The sequence below is a fragment of the Drosophila bipectinata genome, chromosome XL (assembly GCF_030179905.1).
Source record: "Drosophila bipectinata strain 14024-0381.07 chromosome XL, DbipHiC1v2, whole genome shotgun sequence".
NCBI classification, from domain to species: Eukaryota; Metazoa; Arthropoda; class Insecta; order Diptera; family Drosophilidae; genus Drosophila; species Drosophila bipectinata.
This window is the reverse complement of record NC_091734.1, coordinates 5,030,863-5,053,564: the sequence shown is the minus strand read 5'-3', so window position 1 is coordinate 5,053,564 and position 22,702 is coordinate 5,030,863. Positions and strand designations below refer to the sequence as shown.

Genomic DNA, 22,702 nt, shown 5'->3' with positions numbered 1-22,702 from the left:
ACCCCCAAAAAATCGCATAAATCTCCCTCACAGAGACATCAATCGAGAGGGACTCTCCTTCAAATCAAATCAAATCAAAAATACATCAAAAGTTTGTCTTTTGTTTTCTGTTTAATTAGTCGGAATCGTGTGTGCCGCCTATTTGTTTTCAGTGAGAGTGGGTAAGTGAGTAAGTAGATCCCTTACCCTCCGGGGCTATAAGCTTTTTTTGAGGAATTTGCCTTTTTTTTGCGCACTTTCCCCTCGTTAATGAAATAATAAAAGGCAATCTGAAATCCACACGTTTGATTAATTTGGCAATCCATATATCTCTTTATTTCGGGGCTCTTATACCTACATACATATTTCACAATTAAGACTTAAAAGTTTAAATTAATTAACGGCATTATATTATAGTCTTGATTCTAAGAATTAAATTTTACCTTTGTTCTCGACGAAATAATCGATTAGATTGAACAATTGGACAATCAATTTATTAAATCGAAAGCAAGTTGCGTTTTATCTTAAGAAATTAAGTGCCTGGGAAATAGAATTTATTGATTCAAAAAATTGCCATCTTGGCCGAACTTGAGCTTGATTTGATTATTTTGTAGCCACTGCTGATTAGATAGTCGCTTATATTTCCTTTATAAATGCCAAGTGCGAAGTAATTGTTTGTATATAATAGAGTTTCTTTTGATTGAATATTTTTATTGCGTATGGGGTTTGCTTATTTGAACTTAAGGTGGTACTTTTATCGATAAATCGATGTTATCGTTGATTTAAGAAGCTTTTGCTGGGATTTTCTAGACTTCTTGTCTGATTCTTTGGGTTGCAGAAGCCTAAAGTTATAGTTTCTTAGCTTGAATACTATTTTAGGATGCTTTTTAGATAATTATTTTGATTTATCGAAGTTATCGATAATTTTAAAAAGATCTCTGACTTCTGGAAACTTAATATTTGCTTTTGGAATGCTAGTTTCTTTGCTAAAATATTGTTTTAAGACTACATCTTATAAAGAATTAGTTTAAATAGGTTTTAGTTAGCAAAAGTATCGTTTTATCGAAGCTATCAATGCTTTTTAAAGTATATTTAAAGACTAGTTCTATGTTTAAGCTTCTTTTGCCTGATTATTCTTCATTACAAAGCCTGAGACTGCCGTTTCTTTGCTAGAATATTGATCCAGGATGCTTTATATCGATTTATCGAAACTATCGACACGTTAAATACTCTATTTTAAAATTGTATAGACTTCTCTTGGCTTCTAAGATGCCTAAAAAGACAGTTCCTTAGCTTGAATATTTTTCTAGGCTCTATAATGACTTTTAGATAACATTTCTATCGATTTATCGAAACTATCAATGCTTTCTCAAGACTTCCTACAATGTTTAGACTTCTTTTTGATGATTTTGGTGATTCTTCTCTTTTAAGAAGCTTGAAAGAGTAGTATCTTGACTAAAATATGTTTCTTGGATAAAAATATCGATTAATCGAAACTATCGACTAGTAAAAAACCATCTTTTAAGATTGTTTAGACTCTTTAGGGGTGTTTCTTCGCTTCTAAGAAGCTTCTAAGAGTATAGATCCTTCACTTGAATGATGTTTCAGGCCCTATAATGATTTTTCGATAGCACAACTATCGATTAATCGAAATAATCGACTCTTTAAGAGTCGAATCTCATCTAACTCCCTCGTTTTCTTGGTACTGATTCTTTGGTTTTCTTCGAACGAAGCTGCCGTGTTCGCATTGTTGCAATTCTATATATAAGTTGCAAGCGGATCCCCGCCACTGCGCTCACATCGTGCCACACGAAATGTCTGCGCCTCTTGGGCCAAACCGTACCAGAGAAGAAGTCTAAGAAGCGGCAAGACGGCGGCTAAATATAAAAAATCATTTGAAGAGGAAAGAGGCTGAAATCGCGAATAAAAAAAAAAAAATAAAACCATACCCAGACAATTGAAAAAATAAATCGAAAAAAAATCACAATGCCTCGAAAATGAAATAGTTGAAAAATATAAAGAGGAGAAAAGCGGGAGTCCACTAATAATGGGCCGAGTTTCCAACAAAATCAGTTAAGGGGGGGTTTTTTTTGGATGCGGTTTTTGTAGCCATGTGATTTATTCTTAAAAATTTTATTCGTGTGTCTACTTAACTATGGATCTGTGGCTCTGTGGCTCTGGGAATTAGAACCAAGACTTGTGGACAGCCTTGAATCTTTAGAGACTGAGTAGAGTCTACTATACATATATATATATATATTTAAACTCTTATCTTGTTTTTTATTTTTAATTTATTTCCCTTTCAACGCATCCCTTTAATTTAACTTGCAACGTAATTGTCTGGCACTCGCCATCAACTTTGGTTGCCAAATCGGTGCAACACGTGTGCTGCATTTTGCTCCTTGCAATCCAATGCTCATGGTGGCAACTTCAACGTTTTGGGGGCGCATTTGTGTCGCCCTTTTTTGTCGTCGAGTGCACTTTTGCCAACTTTGGAGTCTGAGTCGGCGGGAGAGTCAGTGGAGAGTCCCAAACTCAGCTCCCAAAGTGCTGCTAAAGTCGTGTTCGTGCAGAGATCTCACTTTGTATGTGTTGTTGTTAACAATAGAGGGCATTTAAATAGAAACAAATGAAGGGAAGATTTGGGAAATAAAAAATTATTAGAATTTCTTTTTAAAATATTTTTTATTTAGTTTTTTGAGATATTTTTTATAGATTTTCTTGGTGTAATTTCTTAAAACTATGCACTTTTCTTTGTGATTTAAATGCTTCTTCTTTAAACTTCCTTAAAATAGGGCATTTATACTTAAAAGGCTAAGATTAAAACTTCTTTTGTTTAAAAATATTGAATCTTTGTTAAATGTTTAATTTATGAAAGGATGTAGATTAAAACTCCTTAAAATCTAGCATTTATCTTTGTGTTTTTTATTAAAAGTTTTCAATATTTAAGATCTCTTAAATGCATTCTTAATCCATATGTTTTTAATATTAAATATTAAAATATTAAAACACCTTAAAACATAGAAAAGATAAGCATAATAGCAACTTAAATTAAAGCTTCTTAAGAATCAGCATTTATTTTTATAATTTTAATATTAAACGTATAACTTTAATTTAAATTCTAACTATTTTGATTTAAATCATTAAAATCATAAAATCACTTAACCACTCCTCTTCTAACTATCACTGTTATCTATTAACTATTAAATATTCATATTAATATTAAACATTCTCAAAATGAGGTATTTATCCTTACGTTTGCAATATTAAAACTTTAAGGCTTTCTTAAAAAGCAGCCTTTATCCTTGTGTTTTTAATATTAACATTAAAACATAACTTTCTTGAAAGGCAGCACTTATCTTATGTTATATCCTTATCCTTGAGTTACTAATATTAATTCTCCTTAAAATCCAATACTTTTTCTTATATTTAAAATATTAAACTTCCTAAAAAATGCGGCATTTATCCTTGTGTTTCAAACATAAATATTAAAACAAAAAACTTTCTCAAAAAGAAGTACTTATCCTTGCATTACAAATATAAAACTTTCTTAAAAGTCCCCTAATTGAAATATATCCTGAATAAAAACTCCCCTTGAAGCATGACCTATCCTCATGCCCTTGTCTGTAAACCTCGTCTGTGCATATGTTGCATGTTGTGTGCTGCCGTGTTGTTTTTTGTGTGTAATTAAAATAATAATGCGGTGTTCAGTGTTCGCTGTTCAGTGTTTGGGTGTTGGGAGTTGGAAATTGGAGTTTGTTGTGGCGCTGGGTGAGAGGGCGGCAGTTGCGTCTCGAGTGGGCGTGGCTGATTTGCAAAGAGCCAAGCTGGCAGCCAAGTCGAGTGGAGAATGGAATAGGTAGAATGGTGTACAACGGGGGAGCATTAAAAAGGGCAGAGACATGGGTGGGGGGAGGTGTGAATAATTTGGTGGCACATGTGCTCAGTTGCATCTTGCCCTGCAATTGTTTTTCAAAAAAAAAAAAAAAAAAAAAAAATTAAACAGAAATGTAAATGGAGGGGAACTCTGAAGAGGCAACTCTTCTTTATTTTTTTTCGAGGAATAGAGGGGGGGTTGCTTTTGTTTGTTTTTTTTTTTAAATCCACTGGCTTGGTGATTTGATTCTTGGCTTTGGAGGTGGCTGTAATGGTAATGATTTTTTGGGTGGGAAAATGCACGGGTATGAGAACTTTGCAATTAATTAATTAATCAAGAAAGCTTAATAAAGGCAAGGTTACATGAACCTTCAGAAGAATTGCTGCCAGAAGAATCGTATTGATGGAGTTTGTACTTCGATTGATTGAAGACTGGAAGCCAAAGACGACGCGAATCAGATGAAAAGAGGAGGCTGCAAAAAAAAATATATATAAGGAGAAGAAGCGGAGGTTGAGGGGTCAAAAATGTGTGGGGGGGCCAAAGCATAAAAAAAGGGGGGTTGGCTTAGCTGAAGAAGAAAAAAATATGCAAAAGGCAACCGGTTTCATGTTGTTTGCTGTTTTGTTTTGTGTTATTGTTGTTGTTGTTGTTTGTTATGTGTATGCCTTCAACACAAATTCCTGCTGCCTTCTCAGCTCTTAGTTATTTTTTTTTTCTTCTTTTCTTTGTTGTTGTTGTTGTTGTATAGGAATAACTTACAGGAAAAAGTACAAAGAAGAAGGCAGAGGCAACGCATGTTCTTCTCAAAGAAAGAGAATCAGAAACACAAGCAAGGCCCCCCAATGATGATTAACAGCCTCCAACAGAATGATCATTAAATCGGCGAATTACGAGTTCGTGTGTCAGCAGCCATGCTTATGAAAGCGGAAAAGGGAGAGAATTCATCACGATAGGGTTATCTCTTTCATAGAAGAATTTGGGGAGAATCTTTAAAGCAGTTGGCTCAAAATTTAGATACTTGAGAAGGTATTTTTAGTTAAAAGTCTTCTAATCGGTCTGGAACTTTGGTATTTTGTGTATTATGAGGTCTTGATAGATGGTATGAGATAGGGTCTTTAGATTCTTCTAGATAATAGTGATTTGAAGCCTAAAAGGGTCTTAAATGGTAGTTCCATTTCTTATAGAAAGGAAGATAAACATAACTGGTTCAAAAAAAGAAAAATCTTAAACAAAAATATACTTTTTATAATAGTTATAAGTATAGAAGTATAGAGCTCTTGTAGAAGAAAGTTGGTTCGAAATATAGTTACTCTTAGGTATCTTTTTTATGAAAACCTTATCTAAAATGCCTGAAACTTGGTTATTCTATGTATTTTGAGGTCTAGATAGATGCTATAATCCTATTCTTCTAAAGAATAAAGATTTCGAGCCAAAAAAAGCTTCTAAATAGTAGGCCTATGACCCATAAAACAGAAAACAAAAGGAATCTTTAGGGAACCTCATCTAAACAGTCTGAAACTTGGTTATGCTATGTATTTTGAGCTCTAGATAGATGGTATAATCTTAGTCTTATGAAAAACTAAGATCTTAAGCCAAAAAAGCTCCTAAACTGTAGGTATATCATCCATAAAACAGAAAAAAAACGAAGTCTTCCTTTTAAAGAAGGGTTTGAAAGCTCCTTTAGAGGGAGTTTGGTTCGAAATATTGATTCTCTTGAAGATCTTTTCCTTAAAACCTCTTCTAAACAGTCTGAAACTTTTCTATTTCATGTATTATAACCTCCAGATAGATGGTATAAGAAATAGTCTTTCAATTCTTCTAAAAACTAAAGATTTCAAGCCAAAAAAGCTCATTTCTTCTATAAAAAATAAATCAAATATTAAGAAAACCCAAAACTCAACTAATTTCTCTTACAGTAACCCTCTTTTCTAATTAAATTTTGAAAATTAACAAAAAAAAAAAAGAGAACTAGAGTGAGAGCTGCGATTGCATTTCAGGGTCATGCGATAGTCCCGAAATGGAGCCACAAAGAAATCTTCTCTCATGCGTGCCACACGAGCAGACATTTCACCAAAGAAATGCCACAAGCTAGCTGCTTGCTTGGATGGCAATCGCGGCAGGTCTGCCACAGACAGACAGACATACACACTTGCCGAGTAGTGTAGACACATAAACAAGAGTCGCCACGGCCACATGCCACATGCCATATTGCCGCACTGCCACATCATCGCCAGAAGAAACAAACAGCCTGAAAGAAACAAAAAGGATCTCTCGAATTAGTTACAATTTTTTGGTATTATTTTTATGGATCATATAGTCCAGAAAACCAGTCCAGGTAGTGGCAAGCTCCTTGTGCGGTTACCAGGTGGGGCATCTTGCTGGAATTGTGGCACATTTGTGGCCTGTCTCCGGCAGGACTCTCTCTTCACCGAAAAAAGGATAAAAATTCAACAATTGTTTTAAACTAATTTCCTTTTTTTTGATGATATTTCTGTATGGCTTTTTAAAGCTGAGGCGTGGCAAGGGGCGTGGCATGCCACTTGACGGGTGGCAGGGAGAGAAAGAAAGAGAAGAAAAAAAAAAAAACGAAGCGATTTGAAGGCAAATTGCCAAAAAGCTTTTTGCTGCTGTGGCGGCTGCAGCTGCATTTCGGGCTAAGGCTTCAGTTTCAAGTGCACAGAGCCCAGGGCTTGTCAACGGGATATCCCCTTGTCCTTGCCACCCTGCCACCACACCTCTCAGTCTCCCTCTCTCTCTGTGTAGCATCCCCGTTTATGCAAATGCACGTGAAAATATTCAAAATATTTCCATTTTTTTTTTTGCTTTTTAGCTTGCTTTTTCGTAGCTTGCTTTCAATTTCCCTGGGCAAAGCGAAAAAGAGCCTGCCACGCCTCCCTGGCCACATCCTCCCCCCTCACCAGCTCCACTAAACCCCATCGACGTTTTTCGATTATTGCACATACTTTCGCCCCCGTCGATGTCGATGGCGATGGCGATGACGATGACGATATGCCGATGACGCTGATATTTCGCCGCCTTATTTTGTCTCTCAGCTTTGTCTTTTTTGGTTTAAAGTTTTATTTTTTTTTCGGTTTTTGTTGCTTTGTTTTCGGGCTTGGGCTTGAAATTTGTCAACGCCTGAAAAATGCATCCGCTTTATACCCGAAACTGGCAGTTTTTGGTCCTTCAGGACATTGGGAGTAGGGGGTTTTTTTTTTTTGAAAAGCTAAAAAAAATAAGCATAAGCTTGCAGAAATTTTAAAAAGGCTTTAAAGAAATGCTTTAATTTTAAAAATCATAACAAAAGCAGCCTTTTGAAACTCTTAGAACCTAGTTTTTGGTCCTTCGAGACAGTGAGAGTTGAATGTTTTCTTGGAAAACTATTCATAAGTATTCTTTTTGAAAGTTAGAAGTTAAAGCTTGAAGAAAGACTTCAAATACTAGAAAGAAAAGCTTTATTTTGAAAAAATATAATTAATGGAGCCTTTTTAAACACAAAACACTCCATTTTTGGTCCTTCGAGACACTACAAGTTGAGCTTTTCCCTAAGAAACTTTTATAAAATTACTCTTTTTGTAAAGAAAGAAACTAAAACTTAAAGAAAGAATAAAAATACTTATACGAAATGCTTTAATTACGGCTATACCTTCAAGCCTCAACACCAAACCTCTATAATTTGTATTGACAAACCCCAAAGATAAAGTAACGGGGGCACAAGACTGCAACTGCAACTGAAGTTGGGGCGCACAAAGGCGTATGGAGTAGGAGTATGGGGCACGAAAAGGAGATGATAAACGAGGCAGGAGACGGAGAAGCAGAGGGTACGGCCTTTTGTGCAATGAAGCGCAACCATTTTGAGTTTTGAAGCTCTCTTTGTGTTTTGGCTTCTTTTCGTCTCTGGGCTCGTTTGTTGCCATGTGGTATGACAAAAAAATATAAAATAAAAAAAGAGTGAAAATTGCATTGCCATCGATGGAAGGTTATAAAATTTCATGATTACCGGATAGCTACACCTTCCCATTTGCGGGTGGATCTCAGACTGAAAGAGACTCTTGAGACACACACAAAAAATAACAAATAAATGAAAAGAAAAAGAAGCACTGGAAGAGGAGGTTCCCAGTGGCAAGACGACGATCCCAGCCAGCGATCGATAAAATTGTCGTGTCATAGGAGTTGCAGTGTGGGTTACAGTCTTCAGTCTTATGCAATCGTGGCTTTTAACTCGAAGAGGAGCGTCTAAAGAGTGCTTGACTAGGGTCTTGCAAGGAAGCTGGATTATTTATTAAATTATAAACTTAAACATGATCCAAAACTACCTTGCACTTGAGTGACTTTCTACAAGATTCGGCTCAAGTGCAGTGCAAAGTCATTACCGGCCAGTGATCCTCTCAAGCCATCGATCCATCCATCACTGGCGAGCCAGCTTGCTAATTTGCCTTCGATTCGATCCGTTGCAGAGACAATTGCTCAATTAGACAGCCCTGACCCGAGCCAGCCAACCGATATGTGTGCAAATCTGGCCGAACATGATCCGAAAACTAAACAAAGTGGAGTTCATAGTTAAGTATGTTGTGTGGCTGGGCTCTGGGCTGTATGGGCTCTGGAAAATGAAAATGACTCGACTTAATTGCCGCATATGCATGATATGTGTCCATGCCTCAAGGGGCAATGGTCAGCGATCCATAAACTCTTCAATTTTGCTACAAAACTAACTTAAAAACTTGAAAGATATGCAAATCTTGAAAAAGTTTAAACAAAAGGTATTATATGATGCTATAGGGGTTATGAAAGGAAGTGTTTTATCAAAAAATAGTCAGGAAATGGTTTAATATTTGTATTTATTAGGTTTTGTATGAATGAAAGTAATATAAACATGTTTAAACATGCACGTTTTTATTGTCCTAACCTTAAAATTGCTCTATAAAGGTAAAGGTAATGAATGTCGTATTATAAGAGGCTATATATGCTATGAGAGAAAGTATTTTATTAAAAAGTAGTGAGATAATGGTTTAATATTTAGACTTTTTTAAAAATAAACATGTTTAGACATGCTAACCTCAAAATTACAAAAAATATGGTTATTTTTTATTTTTATCTTAAAAAATCAATATAAAATATATAATCTGATGCTATAGGTTATGAAGGGAAGTGGTTTTAGAAGATCTAGTCTTCAAAAGGTCTTAAATTTGTATTTATTTAAAAATTAACTTATTTAGACATGCTGAAACATGTACGTTTACCTATTCTAACCTCAAAAATCTATTAAAAATGCGTATTTTTGACTTTATCTTGAAAAGTATTGGTATTATACATGCTATAGATACTGAAAGGAAGTATCTTATTAGAAATAAGTCTGGGAATGGTTATGTATTTGTATCTATTAGGTTTTCTTAGAAATCAACCTCTCCAGACATGCTTAAACATGATTATTTTTACCATCCTAACCTCAAAAATTCATCAAAAATTACTATATTTTAGATTTTTTTATATCCCCTCCCCATAGATGTGGCAACCCATCTTGGCCATCTTTGGGCTTCACTTTTTTTCATCACGAAAGCAATGTCTTCGTTTCATTTCGCTTCTTTTCGCCTCTTTATTATTTTTTTTTTTTTACAAGTATTTTTTGTTTCGTTTATCTGCCTGCCATATCGCGCATTGTCTTAAAAAAAAACAAGAAAGGAAAGCTAACTTCGGGCGGAGCCGAAGTTTATATACCCTTGCAGTTAAAACCGGATATATACCGCAAACATCGGATATAGTTGGCCGATCCTTATGGGAATAGGAATATATACTCCAATTTATTACAATACAAAATCTAAAAAAAGTCCCAAACTTCTATCTTCAAAAATACGAAAGTTGATATTTCTACCAAATACCATTTCCGATCGTTCAGTTATATGGCAGCTATAGGATATAGTCGGCCGATCCTAATGAAATTTGGTAGGTTGGATCAACTGACCAAAAATAGAGTCTGTACTAAATTCCAGCTTTCTATCTTCAAAAACACGAAAGTTGGGTCATTTCCGATCGTTCAGTTATATGGCAGCTATAGGATATAGTCGGCCGATCCTAATGAAATTTGGTAGGTTGGATCAACTGACCAAAAATAGAGTCTGTACTAAATTCCAGCTTTCTATCTTCAAAAACACGAAAGTTGGGTCATTTCCGATCGTTCAGTTATATGACAGCTATAGGATATAGTCGGCCGATCCTTATGAAATTTGGCATGTCGTAATATTTTGCCAAAAATAGCTCTCATGTGAAATTTGAACTCTCTAACTCTAAAAATACCAAAGTTATACCATTTCCGATCAATCAGTTATATGGCAGCTATAGGATATAGTCGGCCGATCCGGGCCGTTCCGACTTATATACTGCGTGCAAAGGAAAGAAGGGTGTGTGCAAAGTTTCAAGACGATAGCTTTAAAACTGAGAGACTAGTTTGCGTAGAAACAGACAGACGGACAGACGGACAGACGGACAGACGGACATGCTCATATCAACTCAGGAGGTGATCCTGATCAAGAATATATATACTTTATAGGGTCGGAGATGTCTCCTTCACTGCGTTGCACACTTTTGGACAAAATTATAATACCCTCTGCAAGGGTATAAATATATACAGTGGTATGGCTCGAGGGGAGACTAGACTTGCTGTTGTTGTTGTTGTTGGTGGAAAGTTGCACAAGGCAACTCCATTTTCATTTTCATTTTCATTTTACAGTCCCGTTTCCATCTTCTTTCCATCTCGAGTGGCCCGCCGCGCACTATATCCATCATCATCTTGGCGATATGGCTGGGCCGCCGCAAAGCTCTATACAGCTCTATAGATTTCGCAGTCTCTGAGTCTGTTTTTTTGGGAGACTTTTACTTTTCAATGCAAATACCAGGGGCGTGCAGAAAGGGGAAGATTCAAAAACTCCCCCCGAAAAAAAGCATAAAAAGCATTTAATTTTCAGACAAAAACGATGGCTTTACGTCTTCTGGTTTCTTGAACCATACGCCCCTGCGTTTATCCTTTGGCTCCTTCACCTGCTGCAAGAAAAAGACGGCAGATTTATTGCCAAACCAGACCTTCCCCTCCTTCCTCTTGCTTGCCCCATTTGGTTGCACGTTTTTTGAGGCCGCTCCAAGTTATTTTTGGATTTTTTTTGTTTAAAGGCTGCTCTTCGAAAATGTCAAAAGTGCCAAGCTCGACCACCTTTTGATTTTTCCGGGGGGGGGGATGGGCGGTAAAGGATAGGATGGGTCGCGGCAAAGGTTTCCCGCAAATGCAATTGTCGTTGGAGGTTGCACTATCCACTTGGAGGTTAGCCAGAAAATTGTGGAAAAAAAAAATGAATAAAAGTCGTCGTTGGTGTAATCTTCGGCATTGTATTGGATAATTTGGTTATCAACGGGGGGAAATCAATTGGAAATGTTTTGATATTTTAATTGGATTTTTTTAATGAAAGAAAATGCATTTTTATGGTCTGGCAATGGACGTTGTGCTTTATTTGCATATAAAATGGGTAGTCGAGTCTAATTTTGGTGAGGTTTTTTCATAATTTTAATAGAAAAATAGGTTTCAATAGGAAAATGGTTATTATTTTTACTTTCTTGATCTTATTCCATGCTAAAAACTGCCTAAACATGTGCAAACTTGTCGAATTTTCTGCCTTAACCTCAAAAAACTGTCATATATTTGAGGTTATAAATATTTTAAATGGTTTTTAGACTAGTAGTATGTAATTTTGATTAGTTTTTATAGAATTGTAAAGCTTTGAATAGGAAAGAATATAATTTTTTAGTTTCTGACTATTATTTTAATCTTAAACTTGCACAAACATGTCTATTTTTCTGTATTAACCTCAAAAAATTAAGAATATTTAAGGTTATAAGCATATTGAATGGTTTTGGGGGCTAGTAGTTTATTATTTTGATTATTTTCCATAGAATTTTAAAGCTTTAAAAGGAGAAACATCCTTTTTTTTTATCTTTCTTACTCTTATTTCATGTGAAACATGTCGAAACTTGTCTGCTTTTCTATCCTAACCTCAAAATATTCAACATTTTTGAGTTTATAAACATTTTCAAAGGTTTATAGACTAATAGTATATAATTTTGTTTAGTTTCCATTAAATTCTAAAGTTTCTAATAAGAAAAGAGCTATTATCTGACTTTCCCCAGCCCATTTCATGTCAAAACATGCCTACTTTTCCATCCTAACCTCAAAAAAGGAAGTATCTTTGAGCTTATAAGCCCAATTGCAAACATTTTTAATGTTTTTTCAACCCCAACCTCATTAAGAGCATAAATATGTGTACTTACTGTTAACCCCTTGAATTGCCATATTTACCTTGGCCCTCCCTCACCCCCTCACCCACTTACCCACTTATCACCTGTTATTTTTAACCCCCCCTTGGGCGCATTAACCCTCGTGCAGCATGGAGCATGGTACCGTACCCTCCGACCATGCCTCCGTTTTGGACAAACGCCTCAACATATTTGTGCAGCACAAACAGTTAAGCGGCTTATCAGGGCAGGGGGGGCATGTTTGGGGGGGGGGGCGGAAATCCCCATCGAACCGCAGGCGTCAAGTGGAGGGATTCGGATACCGATTGGGCTTTGGGATTGGACGCAGTCGGCTGCGGTTTTTGGTCAACAAATATGGGGATATGGTACAGATGAGGTTGGTGTCCATCCTAGACATGTTTTTAACATTAATTTTGATTTCTTTTTTTTTTTTTTGGGGTGATGGTGTGACCAGCTCTCTCTGTTTATGAATAATTTGCATTTGGACAGTTGGTGTCAACGATTGTGGGGTGTCAGCTGGGACCTATAGAGGTAGAGTAGCTACCCCCCCTAAGACTCTTGACAGATTTGTGTGATTTTCCAAGAGGGATTTGTGATAAATTGCCTTGGAAATGGTTTGGTTTCGTTTTGGACAAACGCCTTGGGTGACCACGCCTTGGGGGGAACCCTGGTGGACCTGGGGGAGCAGCCAAACCAGTTTCCAAGATCGAGTCATGTATTGGCATCCATCAGGTTGGGTTTCCGTTGCACGAACTGGTTCTTTTTTTCTTCTCTTAAACCTGAAGCTGATTGACGGTCCCCCCCACTGGAATAATTCTGGAAAGAGAGAGAGAACTGGAAATCATAAAAAAAAAGGCCATTACCACGCCCCCTCTCCCCCAAAAAAAAAAAAAAAAGCAAATCGCTTACAAGATACAATATCTTACAAAAAGGAAATGCGACAGCAAATATCTAACGGAAGTGGGTGGTGGTGGGCAGGATTTGGGGCTTATATTTGGGGGCTATCGAACCTTTTTTTTTTCGAGACAATTTATAACAATTCCATGGTAAAACGCCCCCATGGTCTCATGGCTCATAGCTCCCAAAACAAAAATTTGCACTATTGAATAATTTCTTTGGTTTTTCTTTCTGGCTTTTGGCCATAAACGATTACGATGGCCATAATAAATAAATGTTTGGCAATTTAAGAACATTGCTGGGCCCATGTTTTGGGCTACAAAGTCAAGGCCGAACGAATTATTGAAAAAAGTGGCCCAAAACCCAAACCCTACTTCCTCAAAATGGCCCTCATAACGGAAGGACTAAAGATAAACAGCCAGAGATTGGGTTTCCTGACCTTCCCTAGCGAGGGGTGTATGATGGGGCTTATAGAGTACGAATTTGTTTCAAAACTGGATATCATTTCGAAAGCAATAATGGAGGCTCATCATTAATTAAAACACTTAATTAAAACTGCAGCCATCGAGTGGCATTGGCATTGCAGCAGCAGCAGCGGGAAACCATGTGTGAACTCAAAGGGGGGCATAGCATAGCAAATTGATTAGATGTCATCGCGTCGTTTTCAACAGTTTCCCCCCCTAAAAATACATTTCCAAATGCCAACCACAAAAACCAACAAACCGCCAGTGCGGCTAATTTTCAAATGCGAACATTTAATGCTCGATAATCGCGTTAATAAACATTTGAAATTAACGCAAAACAAAAATAAAAACAGAAAAAACTTTCATTTTTCAAGTAATTTTTAAATGAGAGGGGTGTTTTCGAGGGGGGGGTTACGATATTGCCATCAAACGGTTGTATAACAACAAGGGGGGGCGATAATGAGTTCAATTGCTCGAAATGGCTTGGATTGGTGACTGAAACTCAAATGGTTTAGAAGCTAATGGGAAAAGTATAGAGTTCTGTAGGGAAAGAGTGGGTTATAGTGATGGTTTTTTATTCAGTTAAGTGACGAAATTAGACCTAGAAACTTAAAAATGAGTCTTATAAGCATAGGACTAAGATGTTTTAGAAACTCTTATAAAATATAGTAGATTTGGTCTAGGAATTATAAGGTGTAGAGGGTCTTTCCTTAGTCTTCTTTGAATTTTTCTGAAAGTTATAACTTTCGTCACACAACTTAAAACCAAAATGTGCTTTATAAACTCTAAAAGTTTAAAAGGTAATGAGAAAAATGCTTTATTATGACTAGAAAACATAAACTAAAGAGTTTTTGTGCTTCTGCTGTTTTTAAATTCTTGTTAAATAAAAAAAACCTTTTTTTCGTCACAAAACGTTGTCTAAATTTCTAATAAAGTGACGAAACTAGACTTGTAAAATGTGAAATGTTATAAACAAATTAAACTCCTTAGAAACTAATGTTAAAAATAGTCACTTCTGGCTAGAAACTATGAAGTTTTGGCTTTAATCTCTTAGTCTTTTTAAAGTCTTCTAAAAAACAGACTGTTTTCGTCACCAAACTTTGTCAAAGTTAGCAATTAAGTGACGAAATTAGACTAGAATTAAATTCTTTACAAACTTGTGTTAAAAATAGGCTCTTCTGACTAGTATCTAGGCACTATTCGAAGAAAGAGTTTCGTCTCTTCGTCTCTTTTTTGCATTCTTTTTTATAAAATGAGCTTTCGTCACAAAACTTTGTCGGAGTTATCTATAAGGTGACGAAACTAGACTTATACTAAACTAATATGATTTAAAAAATAGAGTCTTTAGAAACTTATTTGAGAAATACCAATTTCCTACTAGAAACAATGAAGTATAAAGTTTCTTTTTTTTTCATTTCCTTGAATTCTTAAAAAAAAAGAGCTTTCGTCACTAAACTAGAGCTTGAAGTAAACTTAATAAACCTAATTAGCTATAAAGGTGATAAGAAAAATTCTTTATTCTGGTTAGAAACAATAAATTATAGAGTTTCTTAACTTAATCTCCTTAAATTCTTCTTAAAAAATTCTTCTTCTATTTAAGTGACGAATTCCTTAAATAGAAATATAAAAAAAACCCAAAATCTGATTAAGAATTATAAGCATTAGAGTTTCTCTTAAAATTCTTGAGAAAAACAAGATGCCTACACCATTTGGCTTTTAGTTGTGATTCGAAATAAAATGATAAGAGGCCTCTGGGGCACAAAAATTAAAAAAATATCTAAAGTCTAGATGGGAAGGCAGCTGTGAAAGCAAATCTTGAAGCGGCATTGGAGCTTCGTGCAAATTTGAATTAATTTTTGGAGTTTCATTAGAAAATCAGTCGGAAAATCACTAAAAGGAAACAACAAAAAAAAAAAAATGCAATTTTCACTTTTAAAAAATAAACAAGAAAAGCGCCCGTGGCTCACTTGAGTGACTGGGCCAACATATACATATGCATATAGTGTATGTGTGTGTGTGTATTTTGACCAAACATTGCGCATACGACGCGTATGGCAAAAGTAAAATGAAAAGTCTCTCCCCTGTGTGTGTGAAAAATTGTGAAAAGCGTATTTGGAGCAGAAAATGTAATGTCTGAAGTCTGGCCCCCCCTGCCCCGCCCTACTTCCTTTACTATATATATTATATATTTTTTGAAGATTTCTTTACTGACCAGCAGACACTCTTAGATTAGATACCAACTATAGAATATGATTAGATTAAGGCTTAGTCAGGCACTAGTCAGCTTATCTAGACTGGTTAGGTTTATTAGCCATTTTTTTCTCATTAATTCAGATATTAGATAGTTGTTAGAGTTTGTTATTAGAGGGTTGGGTAAAAAACCTTACGGTGGAAAAATTTCAAATCTGATAAGAAAATTTGTTTAACCAGACCTCTTATCTAATCCGTATCTGTGGCAGTGGCTTCTTGATAAGTAGTCACTATTTCCACATCATCGAAACTGGTTCATAATATATTTTGTGTCCGTGGTAGATTAAAATGGCTTTTTGAATGGATTTATTAATGAACGATAATTGGATCTCAAATGGTTATAAATGTTTTATTTGTTTTTTTTTTTCAGATTGCTGGAAAGGAAACGCATCATCTCTAATTGCAAGTAAGCTCCATTAACTATAATTTCTAACTGGGGAAGGTGTTGAATGTTGAATGTTGAATGAAAAGCCTTCTCCCAAGTCTCAAGTCGCATGTAAATCCAAACAACACGATGGCGACAGCTTGCTTGACTAGCTACCCAGTACTCCCCAGTATAGTTTCAAAGTCCAAAACATAAACAACAACAACAACCAGTTGCCAGATCGCGTGCCAAGAAATAATAATAAAGAAAAATCGTGTTACTTAGGCCTGGGCCTCAACTCAACAGAAAAAAAGCAACAAAAAGCAAAAAAGCAAGGCAACACCTCCCTAGTTTTCCCTCCCGCCTGCCCTTGTTTTTCCAGAGCCCCCAACTCTCCCTCTTCTGCTCCACTCATTTCCATTTCCAATCATCATCATCATCATCAGAGCAACCGCATTTTGTGTCATGCGCCTGCGTACCGTCTAATTAGCGTGGAACCTCAAACTCTACCACAACAAAAATATATAAAAAAATATGAGAAAAAACTATAAAGAAAGAGTAAGAGACATAAAAAATGTAAAAGGGGAGAACCTCAAGTCAAGTCTTTCGTTCAAGACCAATGACCATAAAAATCCTTGGTGCTATAATTTTACAATTTAATGAAAAACTTAAGAGATTAAGAGGAAAATTAAAGGGGAAAAACTAGAGATAGAATAGAGGGATAGTTTCAGTGGGGTTTGGTCTAGTTACTTGCTTTTTTATGGTTTGATTTTTCTAGTTTTTTAGATTTTAGTGGCTTTCGTCACAAAAGTTGTGCCTAGTTACTTACTTAATTTGCAAAATCTACAAGTTAGGTGACGAAAATAGCTCTCGAAAAAGTTATAGTTTAGCTTGGAAAGTAATTATGTTAATTTTAAATAACATTTTATCCAAAAATAATCAAAAGAAAGTCTTATAAAAATTGTTTTAACCATTTTCGTCACAAATTCTACGACAGATAATCACTTAGGTGACGATAACTTCTCTCAAAGTAATGCAATTAAATAAGTGATAAATCAAAATAAGGTATATGCCAAAATTAGACACATTTTTCAGAATATTCAATAGAAAGCCACATAAAAAAAAGTTTTTCTCATGAAACTTAGGTTTTCTTTTTTAAGAAGGTGACGAAATTATCACTTCAGATAATAATTACTTAAACTTTGTTGTTGAATATGTAACTTCTTAATAAAATTAATTTAGACACGTAATTTAGACACATTTTCTAACAAAGTCAAAGGAAATTCTTTTAAATAATTTCTCAAATAATTTTCCTCACGAAATTCAGACCTGTTTTCAGTAAGGTGACGAATTTGGCGCTTGAGAGCCTTATTATTTTAAAGTTTTAGGTAGTTATACAAATTCTAAATCTGATATTAGTCAGCTCTTTACAAAATTTTCAACAAAATCAAGAGAAATCTACATAAACAAGAGTTTAAACCATTTTCGTCACTAAAATTACGTAAACTTTCTAGTAAAGTGACGAATTTATTAGTTTAGGGTTTAATTCCTTCACATTTTCTTTTTTATAAACCAAGATATAAGCTTAGTTTCAAAAATAATAACCAGAAATCCACAAAGACAAGTGTTTCAACCTATTTCGTCACGAATTCTAGAACAGTTTTGGGGTAAAGTGACGAAAGTAGCTCCAAGAGTGAGAAAATAAACCTTAAGGCTAATAAAATTAATTCGAAAAAGGTTAGAAGACAAGATTAAAAACATAGGCAAATATTTGTACCATTTTCGTAACGAAACTAGGCTCTGGTTAACTGGCAAGGTGACGAAAGCAGTGCCTAACCTTGAAAGAAAATGTAAACACTGCGCTCAACATTTGTAGTTAATTATGTAAATTAGAAATGGAAACAAAATGAACAAAAATGAAGATAAAAAGATGAGGAAACTATGAGCCTAATCAGAGCGGCCTTTTAATTGAAATCTGATGCAATTTTAATTGAATTTTAATTCAAAACATATGCTAGAAATAACATAATTAGTGACTGAGTGGCTCAATAGCTCACTGGCTTAGTGGCTGACTTAAAATTGAAGCCTCATCGAATCATTATTGGATTTTAGAACATTTTGGGGGCTCTTTTGTGTGAAAATAATCTCCGATGAGGTAGAGAGAAGCCTATTTGTTCGTCTCTGGTCTAATCCCCATGAAAAGTTTGAGGAGCAAAGGGGAGAGAGGGTTGGGGGTGGATGTCTAAGCCAAAATCCTACCAACCAACCTACCTCGCTGATAAAATCCCTTGACTCTCAGACCCCAAAAACTATCAGCCACCAGGCATCTGCCACCTGGATGGATGCCACAACCGATGCCGCTCGGCACTCAACCGAAAAGCCATTGAAAAACCCCCCACAAAACCAGGGGGGTATAGAGGGGGGGTATGGATCTGGATAATCAGGGACGTGGAGCACCATGGGGGGGTAATTGCGACCGCAGACAACATGCTAATTAAAAGCTACTTTGCCAGCCGCATTAATATACACAAAACACCGCAAAAATCATGCGTCCTTGTTGTGGCAGGTTAGAGGGGGTGGCGAGGGGGGGTGGAGAAGCACATCCAGTGGCTCAGACACGCCCCCTTCCTGGCCGGGGATTGAAGGCTTTGTCGTCGTGCTCCCTGAATGACAACAATTTGCATTTGTTTCTGTTTTTGAAAATGTTGCAATTTTACCAAAACAGAGGGGGTAGGGCTGGAGGGTAGGGGGCGTGGTTATTCATCAAAAAAACTCCCAAACCTTTAACCTCTAACCTCTGTTATAAAAGGGAGACCCTGCAGACAGCAGGGAGGAGGAGGAGGAGGTTGTCCTGTACTTGTTTCCGTCTGTTTGTGGCGTCATTAGGAATTGTCTTGTTGGTTCCGACTGTGGCTGCCATATGGAGGCTAGAAGGGCAGGGTTGGGGGGTTATGGGTAGTTAGGGGGGTTAGGAAAGGGTTGAGGGAGTTAGGGATTCAATATCCTGATCTTGTAGTCTATTAATTAGAGTCTAAAAGGAGGTTTTATTTGAAAAGATCTTGTAGAGTTCTTGTAGATAGTGAAGGTCTCTGTGGAGTAGGCCCTAAAAATACCTAGGCTTTTATAGAAATTCTATAATATATCAGTAGTTTCTTATTTCTATTAAATATCTATATCTATATATAATATTATACATTAATGGTTTCCATATCCTGACCCTGATTCACATTATAACTGCTATAGTAACCTGAAATATCGAACATATCTTATCTTTTTGTAGATATATGTACATATCTTGTAGATATCATAGGTTTTTATAGAATAGGTATAGGGTTCTACAGAACCTTCATAATATATAACCATTTAGTACCATATATCATAATAATATCATTATATCTAGCATTAATAGTTCTCGAATATCTTTATCTTATATTCTGACTTTATATCTTATCTTAAGAACCAAAAAGAATAGCATGTTATCCTCTAATACTTATATATCTAACATATCTATAAAATATTAGATTAGAAGGAGAACTATAATATATGGTTTCTATAGCAAATATTCATAGAATAGATATAGTTATAGATTTCTATAGATTGCATAGAATAGGTATAGATTTTTGTAGAATGTGTATGTATAATAGATCTATAGATCCAGAGGTATAGGGGTTACTGTAGAAACCATATGATATTAAACCCACTTTCCCATTTCTATGATATAATATATATAGTATAAATACATGGTTCCTGAACCTTGATCCTGATTTAATATCCTCACCTTATATCTCGATATAATATACTGATATTTGTATTTATGATATATTATATGGTTTATTTAGAACAGAGATATAAATTTCCAAAGAACAGGTAGAGATTTTTATATAATAGGTATAGATGTATACTATGTATAGGTTTCTAAAGAAAAGGTTTAGATATCCCTAGAATAGATATATATAGTTCATAGATCTATAGATTCAGAGGTATAAATTTGTATGGAAATCATATGACATGATAAGCCTTTTCTTAATTCTATTTATAAATCTCTTCTCAAAACTGTCTAAAAGTGCCTCAATAGTTATAGATCTAATATCCTCTAAATTATTACTCCAATATCCTCTATCCTCTTATAATATCCTCTTATTACTCCAATTATTCCATCCTATCATATGTGTATATAGGGTTTTTATAAAATCAACCATAACTATATCCTTAATATGGCAATATCCCTAACCAATATCCCCTCTATGACAAAGCCACCACCCCAAAACTGAGTTTTAAAACTGAAACCCCCCTTAATTTCCAACAAAACCCCCAACCTCACATGTAGCACATACTCTATTTATTATTTTAATTCCCAAACACCCTCCCCCCCCCTAATTTTGTGTGTTTACCACCAACTCGAACTAAACTTGGCTAAAACTTGTAGCGAAAATATTTGCTTTTCCCAGCCACTTTCCTTTCGAATAAAAAAAAAAAGGAAAATTAAAAGAAGAGATCGACATAATATTCGGAAGAAGAGAAAAAAAAAGACGAGAAAATGGTAGAACAGAAAAGGGTTAAGTTGAGTTAACTTGGCTAGAACTAGAATTCAAAAATGTTGGAAAAACTTTTCGTTTATTTTGACGACACATAACAGGAAGGCCAAAGGGAGCTGCCAGAAGGAGGACCAGGAGGAGGACCAGGGGGAGCTGGCAGGAGGATCATGCAGACTTGGTGGAAAAGTTGGAACTGCAAGTGCCAAGTGCAAGGGAAGTTTTCATTCCGCTTAAAAGGATTCCCAGCATTAAGTTGGCACCACACCATGCCCCGTGCTCCATGCCCCCCCACCGTCTTTCTTTGTACTAACTTTAAGTGGGTTAAGTGCGAGGGGTGGGGGTGGTAGTGGTTGCCATTTCAGGGGCCATTTCTGTGGCTATTTCTTCGCCTTTCAGTGCTCACTGTCGAATTCATGCTGGACCCACAATTTATGACTGTCTCTCTCTCCAAAAAAAAAAAAAGAAAGACCAGGTTAGCAACTGCCAAAAAAAAAGGGGGGAGGGGGGCAGTCTTTCACACTTTTCCTATAGATGTCACAGAGAAAAGTGGAAAATTTGCATAATTTATGAGTGGAAAGTTAGGGGAGGCTGCGACTCAGAAAAAGGGGTGGTTTCCTTTGGCTAATAAGCTAAAGGGGGTTTCTGGTAATTAGATATCTGGATTCTTGGTAATCTTTTAGGCTCTTATAGGGTTTAGGTTTAGGACCCTTTATATATAACCTTCTTATAAAATCTTCTTTTCAAAACCTTCCTGAAGTACCTCGTTATAGAAATACTTACCTATAACACCTCTTTTGGAAACTAAGTATCTTGTAATATCTAATACCATATAATACCTCCTTATTATAACATACCTTAATACCTTTATAATATAGAGAAGCTGTCTATATCTTCTGATGTGAAACCTCCTTATAGAACCTCCTTGAAAAGGTACTTTCTAATAGAACCGATACCTTCTTACTGTAATTCCTTGCAATACCTCTCTATAGAGAACCTCCTCTCTTCTCTCTATAGAACCTCCTTATACAATATCAGTACAATATCGAATGCCCTATAATAGTTATTCTTAGTAATACTTCCTTAAAATACCTTATAATACCTTCTTATAATTAATAATTAATAATAATAGTAATACCTTATAGTACCTTATAGAACCTTATAGTATACTCCTTATAGTACCTCTTAATAGAACTCTTCTTATTGAAAATCCTTTTGGTTCTTCTACCTAGTGCCTTCTTATAATACTTTCTTATAATATCTTCGTATGGTACCTCTCCTTAGTACCTCCTATCTTATGATCTACCTACAACACCTTCATAGTGTACTTTCATATAGATATATCTTACTTATAATACTTATTCCTGATATAATTTTATATCTAATTGATATTTTCTTATAAGAATTCCCTATAAGACCTCCCTTTAGTATCTCTTATATAGTATCGTATCTCTATGGTATCTCTATAGTATCTATATCTTATTATCTTACCTATGATAGCTTCCTATAATACTTCCTTTCAATACCTCCCTGTAGTACCTCCTTATAGAACAATATATATAGGGTATATACAATACCTAGTACCTTATAGAAGTACCTCCTTATAGAACCTCTTTATAGAACCCTACTAATAGAACCTCCCTATAATACCCAGTAACTTGTAGTACTTTCTTATGATATCTCCTTATATAACCTCCCTTAAGTGCCTCCTTATAGTACCTCCCTGTAGAATACCTCCTTATAAACACCCCCCTTTTATATATCTCCCCCTTCTCCCCCTTCTCTTTTCTAAAACCCACCTCTGTAAGAAATCCCCTTCCCGCACAATCGGCATCATTTATTCTGAAAACCCCAACTGCAATGCATTTTCAATTGCAATTCGTCTGCAACTCTTCACTTGAGTTGATGTTGTTGTTGTTTCTGCTATTATTGTTGTTGTTGTTTAGCTTCCTGCTTCCTGCTGCAGCTGCAGGTCCTTGCTAAGCCGCATCCTTAATACGTTTAAAAATAAGTATACAAGTCGACGTCCAAGTCCTGCCACTTG

General features: G+C 35.7%; 1 protein-coding gene across 1 annotated transcript in view; it reads left to right on the top strand.

The window, feature by feature from the left end:
* The first annotated feature begins 16,132 nt into the window (after window positions 1-16,132).
* The window catches only part of LOC108130260 (uncharacterized), a 63,895-nt gene continuing 57,325 nt past the window's right edge, over window positions 16,133-22,702 (top strand). The window contains exon 1 of the mRNA XM_070277473.1: window positions 16,133-16,168. The gene's annotated coding sequence lies outside the window, so the exon portion shown is untranslated. The remainder of the gene's footprint in view (window positions 16,169-22,702) is intronic.